Source organism: Nycticebus coucang, chromosome 19 (genome assembly GCF_027406575.1).
Source record: "Nycticebus coucang isolate mNycCou1 chromosome 19, mNycCou1.pri, whole genome shotgun sequence".
Taxonomy (NCBI): Eukaryota; Metazoa; Chordata; class Mammalia; order Primates; family Lorisidae; genus Nycticebus; species Nycticebus coucang.
The window spans coordinates 46526337-46541661 of NC_069798.1; the positions used below are offsets into that span (position 1 = coordinate 46526337).

The window sequence follows — 15325 nt, forward strand, 5'->3', positions numbered from 1 at the left end:
TGGTAAATTCTCAGCGTAGGTTCGCCATTTTTATGGATGTTTGTTTCCTTTCTCCTATGTTAACTGTATAGAAAATAAAAAGGGGGGTTGTTCCCCTCCAAGCCAGGGAAAGGCCTCAGAACATTATCTCCAGGCAAATACTCACATAAGTTCTTGAGAATATAAGACTCTTTCTTCCTTTTAGGATCTAAGGGGCTCTGATTATATATACCATTGCCACCTGGTGGCAACACCCTTAAATTGCAGGAGTTTTTGAGGGATAAACATATATATATATGTGTGTTTATCTAAAAATAACATATATGTGTGTGTTTTTAAATAAACACAAATAAAAATGTATTTATTTAAAAACACATATGTTTTTAAGTTTAAATCTGGAAAAATAAAATTATGAAATGAGAGCTGGTAAAAAAACTTTATAATATTTAAAAACTCTTGTTAACATGTCCTACCTACTTTGGTTACTACAAGAAGTCTACAGAGTAGACAGAGTAGATGTTATTAATCTATATCTTATAAACTAGAATAGGCAGAAGAGATTGCTATGGTCTGAATGTTTGTGTCCCCTCAAAATTCATATGTTGAAACCTATTCCCCAATGTGAGAGTATGAAATGCCAGGCATTTGGGAGATAATTTAGATCTTGAGGGCTCTACCCTCATGAATGAGATTAATGCTCTTATATAACAAAGGAGGCCCACGGGAGCTTGTTTGCTCCTCTGGCCACTCAAGGACACCACTATTGGATGCCACCTGTGAGGACAAGGCCCCTCACCCAACACCCAATTTGCCAGAGCCACCATCTCAGTAATTTCCTAACCTCCAGAATTGTGAGAAATGAATGACTGTTGTTTAGAACCCACCTAGTCCAAAGAACTTTGTTATAACAGCCTGAACAGACTGAGACTGAGATTAAATGTCTTGCCCAGAGTTTGGAATGAGTCAAAGGGCGAGAGTCAGAGTTGGAGCTGGACCTGCAGCTCAGGCCTCCAAGTCCCCATCACCAGGGCTCTTCTGCCATCCCATTAGGACCCCCACACATGTAGACGTGGGAGATTCTTCCAAGGAGTGTTTATCAAGTGAATTACAATGTAGGAGCACATTAAAGACTTAATTTTCCAAGACTACAGCTGGATAAGAGATGTTAGTATGAATTACTACATATAGAGGGTTTGGAATTCAGTGTGGTTGATGAGGGCATCTATGTCAGTATTTCTGAGTGTCCTTTTTTCATGGTAAAATGAGGAGACGTTACTATTTTAGTTAAATAACAGCCCCAAAACTTGGTTGAGGAGGACTTCAGTGTCTTAAAGTTTCCCATAATTTTATAATTTGATCAGTGGTTGGCTGGGTGATTCTTCCTTTCCATGTGGCAACAAATGGGTTATTCATTTGGCTGCTTTTAGTTGTTGATTGGGTTGGGCTTGGCCAGAAAGCCCAAGAAAGCTTTGCTCACATGTCTCACACCTCTGTGCTTCCCCTTGTGACCTCTGTCTGAGTCTAGCTTGGCTTTCTCACAGTGTGGTGGTCTCAGGGTAGTTGGAAATATCATGTAGAGACGGGCTTATAGGGGAAGAAGCAGCAGAAATTGCTAGTTCTCTTAAGATCCAAACTCAAAAGTCCTAGGAAGAACATTATCTCCACCACCTTCTGTTCGTCAAAGCAGGTATAAGAAACCACAGATTCACAGGTTGGAAAAGTTAACTCCCTGTCTTGATGCAGGAGGTGAGGGGAGCAGTTGTTGGCAGCCACGTGAGGAATCTATCACAGTAACATTCATGTGTCTGTTTGCTAAGAGAAACTCAGACATTTTTACTAGCATGTACACTTCATAAATACAAAGAAGCCTCTCTTAACCTACCAAACATGAGGCACTTGAAAAAAATTCAGGAATAGCAGGTTCAATCAAGGTGAAAATGTGATAGAGGAATGGCCCTGGGACACAGGTCCTCTGGTTGTTGACAGTACAAGTTTGAATTTGGGCTCCTATAGCTTCAAGAATGTGCGCTGCCTATAGCTTCAAGAATGTGGCATTAGTTTTAAAGATTACTTTATGCATCAAACCCATACTCAATTTGGACAGGCATTTATAGATAGAGAAAAAAACTGGAGAAATGACCAAAAACTAGCCCATTAGATGGTAAAAAAAAAAAAAAAATTCATTCTAAGTGCATGATTATGTCTAGAGCCTTTTGGAGCCAAATAATGATTCAAATCTAAATCATTTGCTCAAAACGTGCACTTTTACTATTGCCTGTGGCTAGAAAATGGTTCTTTCTTTTGGTTTCAGTCTATCCATCCAACTACATTCTTAATTACCTTGAGAGAATTGAGTACAAGGGTTCAGAGTGCAATTAACCGAGAATTCACAGCTGGAACCTCTATTGTCCTATGCGGCTGTCCTCTCACCTGCAAATTTGCATTGCCGGTATATTTGCGATGCTCTTTGTTGTTTCCAGGGAACTTCCAGATGCATTATTATATTTAATTTTCATGGCAACTCCATAAGATAACCACTGAGTAAGATCGCCCCCTGGCAGAAGGAAGGAAACTCAAGTCCAAGATGTTAAGAACTTGATGGAGAAGCTGGCAAAGCCAGACCTGAGTCCTCCAGTTCAGTGTTTGCCCCTCTCTTCCACACTTCCAGCCTATAATATGCTGATCCTAACGTCCAGGGCAGGGTGACCAGCCATGATGAGGAGGGGGAAGTTCTTGGGACTAAAGCCTCTGTTAGTAGCTTAATTATGGTCATAAAGTTAAGATGCAGAGATACACATTTTTAACTTGAATTTCAATTAATAGCATAAAAACTTAATATTTGCAGCTAGTGGAAGGACTATCAGGAAATATGTTTCACATAATTCTGATAGTAACTTTGTCCTTGGAGGAGGATTTGCTCTTATTCACTCCTGGGCCCAGGCATCATGTAGAAGAGAGAGAGAGGGCAGCATGAGCTCAGCTGAGGAAGCGTTTCCATAGCTGCTCACGTGGGTGGGAGCTGGTCAGGAAGGAGAGGAGCCCGTCTGTCCAGCTCAGAACACCTTACTCAAGTTAATGGGAAAATGTTCTCAAAGCAACTAATGGGCTTTACTGCTGTGCTAAAATTAGAGCTGAAAGGTAAACACAGATTTATCATTGGAGTGGAATAATAATACTATACCATATGGGAAAATTAGAGTGAGAATTAGCAATTCTGTTGCCGTTGGAGTTCATCAAGGCCCTGATGTGAGCTGTGTAGAGACAGGGGACAGTGCACTCTGCTTGGGTGAGATTGTCAGGGACAATCTCAGTGCAATTTGCTTTCCTTACAAAATTATTATGTCCTTTTCACTCTCACAAATGTTCAGTCTCAGATGGTTTATTCCATGGTCCCCCAAAGCATGGAGCTCAACATATCAGGAAAGGTAAGCTTTCTTCCTTGACAAGCCAGTAACGTCTGCAGGGAAATAGCCACACAAAACTGTGTGTATCTTGTGCCTTTTGTGAGACTATTCTTCTTGGCACTAGAAGTTGAAATCAGGGCTTTTTCCTTGGTGAAGACCTTCTCTTTAGATGTGATTATGTTTATTCATAGTCATAGTAGCACAATAATCAGCCGACTTCTGCTGCCTCTGCATTCAGTTGAGCACAGGGGAAAGAATCGATGGTTCCTCATGGATCAATCAGTAAAGTCATCATCATCATATTGTCCACTGTAGTTACAGCTTAGTAAATTATTTCTTCTTGAGCTTTTTTATTTTCTCCTACAGTAACACCATTCATTGGGAGAGTCTTAGGAACTAGAGATACAGGAGGTTTTGCTGGGCTTAGCACTCCCCAACTAATTAGGAACATCACTGAGGCTGAGACTTGGCCTCCCTCCTTTTGATTTTATATCCGTCCCTTAATCCTGCCTCCTGCAGATGTTCCCAATAGCTGTATCTGACAGCATCCATGTTGACTTGAGATATTTCTTTCAGCATCCAATACAATTGATGGACAAGTAGCGTATTGATTTAGGCTATGGCACAGAATTTGGTTACTTAGATTGTTACTAGCATACTCATCTAGTGTGGTCAAGGGGCAGCCTTATGAGATGAGCCTATGTTTGTTTAGTGCGTTTATGGTTACGAAGCACTTTATGCACAGTCTCTTTTTGTGATATCTGTCTGATGAGTTAGAAGTATAAGGCACAGGTAAATGGTAGAGGTTTTACCATCACCATTCTTCCCTTAACAGAGAAGGAAAGAGATTAGAGAAATTAAGTAAATTTCTCCAGGTCACACATTTAGTAAATGACAGCAAATGGTTGAAGGCCAAGTACTACTGACATCTGGCCCTCCACAGCTCCTCCTTCCTGATTTCAAGGGGCTTCTCCACCATGTTACCAAATTTGATGCTAGGGCCCACAAGCACCTCAGCAATACTGAGATGATTCTCCTCTACCAATGGCACTTGACTACCACAGTGGCTAGAAATGCAGCAGCTTGTACATGGCACAGGTGATTTTCCATGGCCAGAAAGACCAAAAAGTCCTAGGAAGTTAATTAAGCAGCTCATTTGCAAATGGAGCCAAGCAGACACAAGGCAATTAGAGAAGAGAAGAGAACTTAGGAGAAAAAGTGTTTTGAAAGCTTGCAGACTTTGCCTGTCATGAGTAAGAAATAGGATTGGGAAACTCTAGAGGCCCACGAGGGTTAGAGAAGATAAAGAAAGGGCCCAACGAGGGTTCAAGGACATGCCAAATAAACCCTTCTGTTGGAAAACCGTGTTTGGTTTCTGATTTGGGATCAGGAGTACTTTAGGGGCAGGAAGCTTTAGACCAATAGAAATCTATGAAAAAATAGGGCAGGAGAAGAAACAGTCACCAGTGTGGAACTGAGGAGAAAAATACTCCCTTTTTCTGGATTAGAGCAATGCCATTCCTCCCTCTTGTTGCCATCTTTGACAGACCAAATAGGAGATCAAAGACACTGGCCCTCAGGCCAATGCAAGCCACCACCTTCTGGCTGTGACCCCATTAATTACAGCTCCTCTGCTTGGGGTCTGTCTTTTCTTTCTGTTTTATTTTCTATCACCTTTGTGTGATTGAAGATAGAAACTGATTTAAATTTCCTTACACCAATTACGGGCTTTTGTTTCCAAGGAATATGGGAGTTTATTGATTGAATAAAGAGGGAATGTTTTGATTGATGGGTGAGAGAAGGCTGGCATGCCTTTTGTTTTATTCAGAACTTTTGAAGAGTTGACTTAGCATCATTGATTTTAGGACTGAAAAAAGGAACCTTAGGGACTGTGTGGTGCAACTGTCCTTCTAATGAAGGTACCCAAATAGAGGGAAAGTCAGGCATTTTTGGAACATTTTCAGAGCGTTAAAGCATATTGTCTCATACCATTGTCCATTCCATTTCTAAGCTATTTACCTCTTAATCCTTAACATAGCACCTACTGGTGCTTGCCACTGGTGCGACTCCGGTACAGTCACTAACTCAATGATCCAAGAGGAAGAGATTGAGTCACAGAGTGACTTGCTCAAAGCACACAGCTACTAAGTGACAGAGATGGGACTAGAACTTGGGCAGCCAAGTCTCCATAGGCTGTGCGTTTAACTAGTAGCTTTGCCATCTCTCTGATGTCATTTCTAGTAATTAGTGAGTTTTTTTCCCTCATTTTGCACTATCAAAATTGGCCCCTTGCAATTTCTACCCCAGAGTCTTTCATGTGATTCTTCAAGTATTTTCAGACACGCCATCTTGTTTCCTCCAATAGAACCTGTTTGTGAAGGAGCAACTGGTACATGAGCTCAGACATTATTCCCAGCTCCAGTCCTTGCTGCAGTCTCTTTCAACACACCACAGTCCAAAGAATTCCTTAAATAGGCCGGTGCGGTGCTACATGTCTATAATCCTGGCACTCTGGGAGGCCAGGGTGGGTGGATTGATTGAGCTCAGGAGTTCGACACCAGCCTGAGCAAGAGTGAGATCCTGTCTCTACTAAAAGTAGAAAAACTAGCTGGCATTGTTCTGGGTGCCTATAGTCCCAGCTACTCAGGGAGCTGAGGCAAGAAGATTTCTTGAGGGCAGTACCTGTTGCTCAAAGGAGTAGGGTGCCAGCCCCATATACCGGAGGTGGCAGGTTCAAACCCAGCCCTGGCCAAAAACTGCAAAAAAAAAAAAAAGAAGAAGATTTCTTGAGCCCAAGAGTTTGAGGTTGCTGTGAGCTATGACAACATGGCATTCTACTCAGGGTGACAGAATGAGACTCTGTTCCAAAAAAAAAGAATTCCTCAAATAACATTCATTAGCCATGAGCTGCACAGTGCTGTCCTGCGTATCCACCGACATCAACATCAGTGGAGTAGCGTCAGGTCAGGGAAGCACTGCTTGGTATCGATTCAAGGCTAAAAAAGGAAAGACTTGGCAATTATCCTTAGCCATAAATTCAGTGAACGGCAAAAGTGTGGTGAAGCTGCTAAACACAAAAACAAACAAACAGAAAAAACCTCAGACAATCTTAGGCCACATCTAATTAACAAGGAAGTTCAAATCATGGAAGTAAACAGCTCTGCTATACTCACTACTACTTAGAGCAAATCCTAATAGGTTCCTATTTCAGATGTCATTATTATTTTTTTAATGTGTACATAGAATTTGCACAGATCCTAAGTGTTCGATTGGATGGGTTTTAACTATTAAGGTACAAGATGTTTTTGTTGCCCTTGAACATTCCTCATTCCTCATCCAGTCAATTTCCATCCACCTCCGTGAAAGGTATATTTTGATCTGGAGAAAAGAGGCCCTCTGGATCAGATTGGCATTTTTATTTATTCACCCTCTCTAAGTGCTTTGTACCTGTCAAAGTGCTTTGTACCAACCAGAAGCACCAAAACCTTATGTTCACTCCTAGCAGCCAGTCCTGGTTGACAGTCACTTGCATCTAAAATCATGACTCTGTCCAGTTCTTTTTGTTTCTAGACAAGTGGCCTCAGGGAGTTTTGCTAGGACTAAACACAGGTTTTTGGTTTTGTGTCCCAAAGAAAGCTGGCATGGAGCATGTCATTAACTCGATAGTTCCAGGTGGTGAGTCTTATTTAGACCTTTTCAATGATCTACTTTCTTAATGTGTCACATTGACCTTGGTGGTCACCTTAAGTTTTTTTAAGGGGAGCATCAAGAAAACATAAGACCATGTTCAACCAGGGGCACATACAAGAGATACAGAATGGCATTAGAAGTGGGGAGATGCCTAACATATGAGCTTGTTTGAGAAGCCACCCTGTGTTTCCCTGAGGCCTCATTGTAGTTCAGCTGTGTATAGACAATTAATTTCTTTGAGCTGCAAAGTCATCTGAAAATTGGGATTATCTGCTTTAAGATTATGGATCAAGTTAAATGAGCCATTAAGTAGTTAGAACTCTGAAAATATAAATAGGTGGTGCTAAGGAACATGGCATGGGAAAGCCCCTCACTGTGGCTACTTGAAGAAGCTGAGCTGGTAGGGAAAATAAAGTGTGCTTTGGGAACCACTTTTTCAGTCCCTCTGTGTTTGAAAATCCATCCTTACACATTCACCCTTTTGGATTTTAAAGGCTTCTTGGGCCTTCAAGTTCCCTCCTATCAGCATTACACTAACACCCCTCCCCTCCTAAGAAATGGTAGGCCTCGAAACTTGATCTTCTAAATGAAGTCATCTGACTTAAATATTAAACATCTACAGCATGCCAAGCTTTGTGAAGGTTTTCAAAATAAGCAAGAAATAGCTCCTGCCTTCCAGGAATTTATAACTCGATCACGTCACTTAACAACAGGGGAAGAATCCCAAACAGATTATGTTTTCCTGTTTGACTCGCTCACCAACGCTACTTGTCTTCTTACCAGGTTATCTTCTTGGTGTGTCCTTTTTCACACCCTAATTAATCCACCCCTGAGTTTTCTCTCTACAGTGTACAAGAATCTAGCCAAGAAAAAAAAATCCTTTCATGAACTTCTAAGAAAAGACCAGAAAATCAATAATTACTGTATCTTGTGAAGAAGTCATAGATAAACTTGGTATTCTTTTGTTCTCAATGTATGGATGGCTTTTGTTTGAAACAATCTCCACACAGCTTTATCTTCATAATTCTTGCCTGAGGCTGACTTAACAAAAAAAAAAAAAAACTTTACTTAGGTTTTAGCAACTTTTCCACAATGTCCTGTTCTGTTCCAAGTTCCATTCCAGAATTCAGCATTGTCTCGACTCCTCAGTCTCCTCTGGTCTGTGACAGTTTCTCAGTCCTGTCTTTTCATGACTTTGACAGTCTTGAAGAGTCCTGGCCAGAATATCCTACAGACTGTCCCTAAATCTGGGTCTGTCTGATATTTTTCTCTTGATTATACTGGGGTTAATGGGTTTCTGGGAGGAATACCCATTTCTGATGACCTTAACCTTAACATTTGCTAGGTTTCTCCACTCTGAACTATTTTTCTCTTTCCATACTTTGTTCTGTGGAAGTGAGTCACTGACTCTAGCATACTCTAACCCTTACCTCCTGGAACCAAAGAGTATCTGCAGATATTATTTGGATGAATGTGTTTCAAGCAGAATTAATATTCAGCCGCTCTACTTCAGGACAATTGAACCTCGCACCACAGTTCATCCTCATTGTGTACCTTGAGAACATTAGCTAATTAATCCTAATTAGAAATTATAGTGGAATTCTCACTTCATTGATCTTTGAACAGAACAAAAAAAACCTATCAGTCTTTATCTCACTTCTGAGCTGAGATTTTTAAGGCTAAAAGTGGCGGTTTATGCTTAATCAGTAAAGTCTATGTTCATGAGTGTATTTTTTTTTATTTGCTTTTATTATCTTTAATCGACACATAATAACTGTATACTATGAATGCATTTCTGGAGAGTTTATCTGTAGAACCTCAGCATGAGTAACTTTCCGCAAATATTTTATATTGTATTTTCTGCTTTCCTGTGGAGTATTATTCTAAGTCATTTACAGAGAATCTATTTGTGAAAATAGTTTGGATTTTAATCCACTTATGATGTTACAACCTCTAAACATCTTTCTCTAAGAAGTACAAAGCCAATTTTGATATATCATTATAATATCTGTATTCTGAAAAAAAGAAAAAAATCCAATCTCCTTATGACTTGGTTTCCAGAAGAGCAGAGTTTGGTTTAAGATGAAGCTATATTGGGTTCTTCCCAATAGAGTTCATTGTATATATGCAATTTGCGCATTGTAACTATTTTCCCATACGTAAATGCATGCATGCCTCTCTCTAGCCACTCTGTGAATGTTTTGAGAGGGCCGTCTATGATGGCTTTGTCTCCCATCGTAACTAGCATGTGGCATTTGTAGATGATGTTGGCTGCCTATCCAGTATTCGGTTTGTGCCTTTCCTTCTATCCCACAGAGTCCCAATTTTTTCAGGTATCCCTCCGCTCTCCCTAACCAGGCATCTCAGGGGAACCTGGCCCAGGCGTGTGTTCATTGTTACAGGCACTCCTCCTCTGTGCTCAGGACTAGCTTAGAAAGGTGCAAATGGCCCCCAACAGCCCATGAGAAGGGCTTCTGGGATAAAATTCCTCAATCTCAAGAAAAAGCTACAGGGAGCGGTGAGGTGTCCTTCCACCTGTAGACATTGTAATGCATGGCTGTGAAGGTCGGGGCTGCAGGAGCTGCCCAACTCCAGTCAGAACAGTGTTTGGGAGAATCTCAGGGACAGCATGGCACCTGTGCCGAGCTGTGGCTTCCAGTTTTGTGAAACAATAAATGTACTTTCTGTTTTGAGTCAAGTTTCTCATTTCTTGCAGCTACACGCATCCTCAGGGATACAGCATTGTCAATAAATGTTTTTATTTGATTGATTTTAGTGCCAAAGGACTTCTTAGGGAAAAGAGATTTAAAAAACAAAATACCTACTAGTTCACTTTAGGAAAGGAGTTTCATCCCTGTTAGAAAACGTTAAATCAGGTGTGGTCTTTATTTCTGTTTATTCCTTGTTCATAAATGTGTTTATTAAATGTCATTTTAAGCTGGGCTTGGTGGTGCACACCTGTAATCCCTAGGCCGAGGGCAGTAAATTGCTTGAGCTCAGGAGTTCGAGACCAGCCTAAGCAAGAGCAAGACCCTGTCTCTACTAAAATTTAAAAAAAAAGAAAATGTTATTTTAAACATTGATATTGTTTGTTGTTTGATAATATAAAAATTAAAAAGTGAGGGTACAGTTGACTGATGTATTTTGTGCTAGCATGACAATAGCATGGCTTCTGGGGACCATGAAAAAGCATAGATTGTAGACAATCTACACATGCAACTCTCTTCTGGAAGGCATTTTGTCTTAGTCCCTTCCACCCTTCCTTCCGTTGCTACATCACTTCTCTTCTACTTTTTTTTTTTTTTTTTTGAGACAGAGTCTTACTTTGTCACCCTAGGCAGAGGCTGTGGCGTTTTATCTCTCACACAGCAACCTCAAACTCCTGGGCTCAAGTCATCCTCTTGCCTCAGCTTCCTCAGTAGCTGGGACTACAGGCGAGGGCCACTGCTAGTTTTTCTATTTTTATTTTTAGTAGAGATGGGGTCTCACTCTTGCTGAGGCTGGTCTCAATCTCCTAAGCTCAAGCAATCCACCCTCCACAGCCTTCCAAAGTGCTAGGATTATAGGCATGAGCCTCGACACCCAGGCTTTCTTCCACCTTGTGAGGGACATTCTCCTATGGGGAGATGTCCACAGAGCTGTGTCTTCCCAGATGCCCACGAGCCTCTGCCTGGGTCTTCTGAATATGATGCCCCCCCTTCAGTGCTGGGGTACGACGTGCTTCACTCCATCCTTTTTAGACCTATTCGCTGCTTCCTGGCACTGACTAAGGACCGTGTTGTTGTTGAGGCTGTGCATGGTGATACCCAACACGCTTGGGGGTGTTGTTTCTCACCGTTCCCTTCTTTTGCTGGGTGTGGGTGGTGACCAGGCACATTCTACACTCTTCCCCTTCTTCCTTTGTCATACCTGCTGCGTGCACCATCGCACATTGAAAGGGCTTCATGAGAACAGTTCTCCCTCTCCATTTCCAGTGGGCACTTAATCCTTAGGAAACAACCCATTATTTTGAAATCATAAACCTTAGCCCAGTGAGTAAATTTCCATTTTCTCTCCAGTCAACAGCCTAGTATTTCCTAGCTAGTGTGATCTAGCTTTATCTCCCTTATTTTTTTATACCGTGTTTCTTAAATTATCTTTCTCAGGATATAGTCCCTTAATGTGCTCTGTAGAAAAATGATTCCATAGACAAAGTAATTTGAGAAATGCTGCAGAGCTTCCCAGAGAGGCATCAGGCATGTGAGTAAGTACATTGTAGGTCCTGACAAACACTGAATGAAGCAACTGGTTAACTTATTTGGCCATAACTCCCTCTACCTCTGCTTGCCCCTGCTCTATCCCCACAAGGTCTATGTAGCAGTCTATGGAACCCACCCAGTAGGATTTACAATTTCCTGGATCCATTTGAGCTTTGGAGTCTCTAAGTCTCCCCTTTGGCAGTTCTCTTGCCTGGAGCATCCTCACTGGCTGTCTTTGTAGATCAGAACAGCCCTGCCCCTTGAGCCTAGCTGGGCACAGTGACAGCAGGACAGTTTACTTTAAAATATCTCCATATATATATATGGAGATACTATTATATCTCCATATATATATATATAAACAGCAGTGGTCTGGGCACCACTGAACTCCAGTCCACACCCTAGGGGTAAGTGCTTAGCATTTGAAATATACTAATCAGGAATCGACATTCCAGAAATAGTTATTCAGCATTCCAAGTATGCTTGAAATCTATACTAGTGGGTTTGTTAATTAGCATAAGGTATGTGAGAAATGAATTTTTGTTGGTGTAATAAGTGGTGTTCAAGAGCAGTGTGTAGAAAGAGGGTCCAGACCACACCCCCTGCATGAACAAGGTTCAAGACTCCACAAGCCTCACGGTTCAGTACCATGGTCTAGGTCAAGTGCTCAAGGGTCCAGGTCCGGGCTTCGTGGAGGACCTCTGGTGCCTGAATCCCTTACATCCCAAAATATATTATTATTGCAGCTTTGTCCAGTGTTGGGGACAAGCTGAAGTGTCGGGAAGCCAAGACAGAGACTTTCCCTGAACTGCAAGAACTGCTCCTGTGACCGTGAGTGCAGACTTGCTAATACATTTCACTTCACCCAAGACTTGTTTAAATCATGTCATACCTCCGGTAGAGTCTTAGTGGAGGGACTACAGAGCCCTTAGCTAAACCAGAGGCTATAGATAGTTACCAGAAGAAGCTGGCAAGCCAGTTTGGTGGGTCAGCAGCTGGGCAAGTCCCTCACAGGCCACTCTTGTGCAGTCCCCCTCCCTTAGCTGGCTCTGTTCTCAGGGTGAGGCTGACCTGGGTGAAGAGTCTTCAGCCACCACAGAGCTAAGCCAGCTCAACCAACTTCCTTCTCTCTGGTGTTTCCTCTGTCCCCAGTGGCTCCCTGGGGACCTCTAAGCCACTAAGGCACTCATTAAGGGACACCCATATCTCCACTCCTCCTGTGACCACCACAAAGAGGGGACTCATGTGCTAAATAACCACATGCCAGTTTCCTGCATGTGTCCTTGTCCTTCTAATATACACATACATTCTTGGGGTTCCTGTAGGAGCCATGCCTGTCCCAACAAATGTGACCGGTCATCCCTCCAGAGCCTGTTCTTCCACACTAGCCAGTATTGTCAGTCTTCTCCTTGCCTCAGTTCAGAGTCCCTTTGCAAAATGGGAATAATAATAATAATAATAGTATCTCCCTCAAGGGTCTGTTGTAGTGGAAATTAGTTCATGTATCCAAAACCGAGAACACAGCCTGGCACCTTGTAAGTGCTAGCAAGTATTCTCCCTCCCTCTCTCCCCCCCTCCATGCTTACTTCAGTGCTTCCATCCATCCTCCCTCCCCGCCTACCTCCCTCACTTCTGTCAGCTCTGTCTTAATAGGAAGGCTCATTGCCCTGACATGGAATTGACAGATTCAGGAGGCTATAACAGTCTTCCATTACCCAAGACAGGCCTCAAAAAGACCTTGTACTAATATTCAGTTCTCTGCTCCACTGGGCCCCTTACTCAAAGCTTATTTGCTGTTGGTTCACATGGAGTTCTTACAGGCCTGAGTTGCTTCCCTACTTCACAGAAGATTAGAAAAAGCAATTTAGAAGGAATTTGAGACAGGCATAGTCAAAGAAACAAGAAATGACTGCTGATAGTAAAGAAAGAGTCACAAAAGTCTAAAAATCAGACAAAAGACCCTCTAAATTCTGGAATCATTTAGGCAGGAAAAGCAGTAGCCTCACACATCAGTAGTTCTAAAATAGTGTCTTTATTCTAAATAAAGGTAGTGTAATCGTTGATGTTTGTAACGATGGCCCTGATTATTGAGAGGTGATTAAATGATGTTTAGCGTACTTTATTTAATGAGGCAGGAAAGTATGTGATATGCTTTGAAATTCCCAACAAAGTGGCAAATGTTAAAGTTTTGATGTTGAAAGTGATTGGTTATTTGTTAAGGCAATTTATATAACATACCCAGTTCCCAGTTGCATAAGTGAGGCATCACTTTATGATCACAGCAGTTAATAATTGTAAATTATCCCCTAATCCATGAGGTACAAGCCCTCTTACTCTATTAGAAAAGCAGCTCCCACTTCCAGATAAATCCTGAGGAGTTTTACAGACATACATGAGAAAAAGAGGGCTGTTAGATAATGGATCTGAAGAAGAGACTGATGCTTATAAGTGAATCATCCCGTTTTCTAACTTCTACCTTTTGTCTCACCCCAGAAGGCCTTCTCCACCACCGTGTGCTGCTAAGTTGGGAGTAGATACATTTTAGTATCAGGGAAAGGCCTGTGGATATTTTGCTTTGAGTGCAGACTGTCAGTGGGGTGCTGTTCTCAAGTTTGCCTTGGCTTCTCAAGAGTGCAGGCTTGAGGCTGGAATGGCCTGGAACAGGTGACTAGGATGTGACCCAGTCCCAATCTTGACCTGTCTTCTGCAGAGATACATATGCTGGTTAATAAGTAAAGGATTTGAAGATCTGCAACAAACAATAGGATAAAAGACAGAGCCTTCAATTACTGGACCTGTCAGGAGGATGGTAAGGACAACCTGGCATTCCTGCCACTAGCTGCTGCAGTTTACTGAGTTCTCATTATGCCCCAGGGCTGTGCACACATTAACACTGTGGCTCCCTGGGGCACATCTCCTTCTTCTGAGACCAGCTCAGTCCTGATCTTTGTGTGGAGGAAGGAGCCAAGAAAGGACCCCCAGGAGCATGCAGATACTGGTCTGAGGGGGAAATGCAAGGGACAAAGATATGGATGCATTTGGAAGGAGCCTTGAAATGCTGGTTATAATACTTCCTGGAGGTGGGCCCTCTGCTCTGGGGCCACAACAAAACCAATCACCCTCCACCTTGCAAGGGAAACTCTTTAGGCTCCCACCCCTGTGGCCAGTATGTCTTAGCTCACGGACATTTCCAAGGTCACTTCTCCCTGGGCAGCTCAATTGCTGATCTCCTTAGATATTTGGTTCAGGCTTGAGGTGGTTCTTATTTGGGGTGTCTCATGGGGGCACGTGAGCTTTTGGTTCTCCCAGGGAACAAGTGCAGGACGTGGAGAGGAAGAGGACCAGGGGCTCGAGCATCCTTCTGGAGAGCATGTGCCCTCTGTTCCTCTTTCTAGCTAACTTGACTGCTACTCTTCTACCCCCAGGGACTTGGTGGCACCTGTCCATTGCCTCAGTCTGGTCCCAATTCCTCCTGCATCTTCTAGGAAAGTGGCAGTCGGATGAACGGTAAGAAGGCAGATTATTTGGTCCACGAGATCAAAGGGGCAGAAAAGTGAGGGCAGACCCTGGTTTGGTTCACATGCTCTGATAAGTCATCCTGAATCACAGGAAATTCTAGGCCATAGTAGAAATGAGGATTTATATTTCTCATAGAGTCCAAGGGGAGCAGGGGGAAGTGGTGAAGTGACAGGTATTGTGGTGAAAAAAGAGCCTCCAAAGGGAGGCCCTGGATCAGGCAGATATGGGGAAAGCCCTGCCTGCCACTGGCTCTGTGATCTGGAAAATATCTTAGTGTTTGAGAGAGATTAGGCAGATAGAAGCAAAGGAATCCTGGCAAGAAATAGTGGGGACATATTATAGGATGGGAGGAAGGGGCCAGATTTTGAGGCTTTTGAATGTCAAGCAGTGTTGCATCCACTGCTCAGAGTGGTGCTTGAGTGAGGTGAGCCCAGAAGTCAGTTCAAATCCATGTCTGTCTCTGACAAAATACTGTTAAAACATGCTGCCTGTTGA

The 15325-nt window shown here is 42.5% G+C and overlaps 1 protein-coding gene across 5 annotated transcripts in view; it reads left to right on the top strand.

The window, feature by feature from the left end:
- MAPK4 (mitogen-activated protein kinase 4) overlaps window positions 1-15325 on the top strand; it is a 179046-nt gene that overhangs the window by 23408 nt on the left and 140313 nt on the right. The window contains exons 2-3 of one of the 5 annotated variants that reach the window (XM_053571749.1): window positions 12058-12142; window positions 14737-14818. The exons of 3 other annotated variants lie outside the window; for them this stretch is intronic. The gene's annotated coding sequence lies outside the window, so the exon portion shown is untranslated. The remainder of the gene's footprint in view (window positions 1-12057; window positions 12143-14736; window positions 14819-15325) is intronic. One more of the 5 variants, XM_053571748.1, reaches the window with a different exon arrangement.